The following is a 2989-nucleotide window of genomic DNA, read 5'->3' as shown; positions in this document are numbered from 1 at the left end:
ACAAAAAAGTAAATGTTACAAAAGAAGCACTATACAGTACTTATCATTGTTTTACTTAAATGTTACATTAGTGTACTACGAGTACGTTACACTAATTACATTTTGTTGAAGTTGAATAGCGAAAGATTTATGTGATTGCTTAGGCCAACAAATACACTAAAGCAGCATTATTACAAGCAAATTTGATTTATATTTCAAGATATAATTCCACATTCTTCTTTGGTTAAGCATTTTTCTAAAACTGCACATCATCTCTTCAATAACAGAAATATTTTAAAGATAATAGGATATCATTTTTATGTAATTTCGATTCCGATTATATTTTATTATTTTGATTGATATTGAATTATTTTGCAGTATATTATAAAATATTTTTAATTCTTTAATGTCAAATTACCTCTAGATTCTCTATATAATGGAATATTTCAACGTATGCGCACTTGGAATTTTCCAGTAAAACATTCTAAATCAAAGGAGCATGATTTTCTTAAATTTAATAAAGCAAAGAAAAATGTAATAAAATATTAAAGAAAGAAAATGTTTTTATTTGAAAACTAAACGACAAATTAATTTATCGACTTCTTTACGCAGATGTTAATGCATTTTTTTCTGAATCTAATTTAGTTGTTTTAAACTATACAATTTTCCAACAAAACGGTTAATTATAAACTCCGCAAAAACACTAATACTGACATAGATATATTTCTTATCAGTATTTATTTATATTTATTGCTAATTTCTATCAATATCTTCAAGTATTGTCGAGTATCAATATCTCTTTTATTTTTAGTTTCGATGACTATCTTTCCAAAACAAAACTAAATCTTACTTTATTTTGTCACAACCTATAAATATCTATACTAAAACTAAAACATCTAATATAAAATTCGATCTGAAACTACACACTACAAGTATATTCTTCTTAATGTAATATTGTTTATTATGTTATCTCTTGTAGTTTTATCTAATAAAATTGAAAAATATCCAAAAATCTTTATATCAATTTATAAAATTCGCAAAATTTATCACAGAATTTATCACTAGATTGAATTTTGTATCCATGCTCAGCAAAATTCTACTGTATAAAATAAAAAACCGTATGGAAATCTGACAAGAAAACTCCGAAAGTTTTAAAAATATCATAAAATCCAACAATTTAAACTGGTACAATCGCATTAAAAATAATTTTGCGCAATTAATTTCCATTGAAATATCTTCTGAAAATCAAGAAACCATTTTAATATTTCGTATACAGTTTACGAAAAATGAAACTCTTACAAATATAACTTGTTTCTTNTGTAAGCCAAAAATATTTTTTATGTCCATTGACAGAATATAATTTTGAACTTATGTTAATTACGGTTTTAGCTTATTTAGAACAAGGATAAATCTTTATTTTTTTTAAATATTATTTTATAGTTTACATTGTTTAATTTGACTTATATACGTGCCTCTCCCAGAATGTCTAACGGTCAAAGAAGACTGGTTACCAGTACAAAAAAAGAAGGCTGGAAAAGGAAACAGAAAGGCAAAAACAAGCTGGCGAATTAAAAAATTATATTCAGAGTTGTAGCAAAACAAATGACGACTCTGAGAATCCAACATCAAGTTCGGTTATAAAAGAAAATACGAAATCGTCAGATGATGATGATGACAAACAAATGGACGAAGTTTCTAAATCAATTGGAACTGACGACACTCTGACTCTATCATCACCAGATGAAAGCATTGAAAAAATTGACACTAACGTGACTCCCACAGAAAGCGTTCTACAAACTTTGAGTACAGATCCAGCATTATGGCCAAGGATTTTAGGAGACACTGAAAGAAGTTTTTAGTAAGACAAGGTCCACCTAAACCATTGCATAATTACAAATTTTCTTCCAATGATACTGGTCGACATTTTAGCGTAAATTATTATACACGAATTTTAAGCAATAGAGAGCAAGTTTTACGAGACTGGCTATTGTACTCTTACAAAACTGCGTTTACTGCTTCTGTTGCAAAATTTTCGGCTGTGTGGTTAGTTCTCTTTCAAAGGAGGGTTTTAAAAGTTGGACGCACCTCAGCGAAACTTTAAAAGAGCATGAAATTTCCAAAAATCATATTCAGGCCCAAAAATCATGGCTAGAAATGAAGCTAAGTTTAAAGTGTTGTAAAACTATAGATGCTGCCTCTCAAAGAATTATTAATGCCGAAACAAATCATTGGTACGAGGCTTACTAAAATGCTTGGTAAAAGTGGTCTGGCTTTTCAAGGTACAAGCGACAAGTTGTTTGAGTATAAAAACGGTAATTTCTTAAAAATTGTTGAGTTGCTATCTCAATTTGATCCCATTATGGAAGAGCATGTCCGTAGAGTGCTAAATAAAGAAGAGACTAAAGCTTACTCTCTCGGAAAAAACATACAAAACGAGATAATAGATCTGCTGCATCAAAGTGTAAAGTCTCATATTATTGATGAAATAAAAAAATCAAAATGTTTTTTCATAATTTAAGACTGTACTCCTGACATCAGTAAGGTAGAGAAAATGACTCTTGTAATCAGATATGTTTCAATCAATAAATTTGACGCTGATGTTGAAATTAAAATTAATGAAAGCTTTTTAGGCTTCTTAACAGTCGAAAAATCCATAGGAAAACAAATGTCTGAAATTATAATTGGAGAACTTAATGACTTGGGTTTAAATTGCAGGATATCAAAGGGCAGGGATACGGCAACGGGTCCAATATGAGGGGCGATAAAGCAGGAGTGCAATCTAGAATTAAACAATATAATTCGTGAGCATTCTATGTTCCGTTTAGTATTCACTCTTTCAATCTTGTTGTTAATGATATGGCAAAAGAATCCTTGGAAGCCGCTAGTTTCTTCAACACGGTCCAAAAAATATATTTATTTTTTTCGGCATCTACTTTTCGATGGGCAATACTTTTAAAACGTGCAAGGTTTAACTTTGAAACCATTGAGTGACATTAGATGGGAGAGTAGA

At 29.5% G+C, this 2989-nt stretch overlaps 1 pseudogene; it reads left to right on the top strand.

The window, feature by feature from the left end:
* The first annotated feature begins 1661 nt into the window (after positions 1 to 1661).
* On the top strand, positions 1662 to 2734 carry LOC111619640 (annotated as a pseudogene).
* The last annotated feature ends 255 nt before the right edge of the window (positions 2735 to 2989 follow it).

Source organism: Centruroides sculpturatus, unplaced genomic scaffold (assembly GCF_000671375.1).
Source record: "Centruroides sculpturatus isolate CEXI.00-Female unplaced genomic scaffold, Cexi_2.0 scaffold25, whole genome shotgun sequence".
Taxonomy (NCBI): domain Eukaryota; kingdom Metazoa; phylum Arthropoda; class Arachnida; order Scorpiones; family Buthidae; genus Centruroides; species Centruroides sculpturatus.
This window is presented reverse-complemented; position numbering and strand designations above follow the sequence as displayed.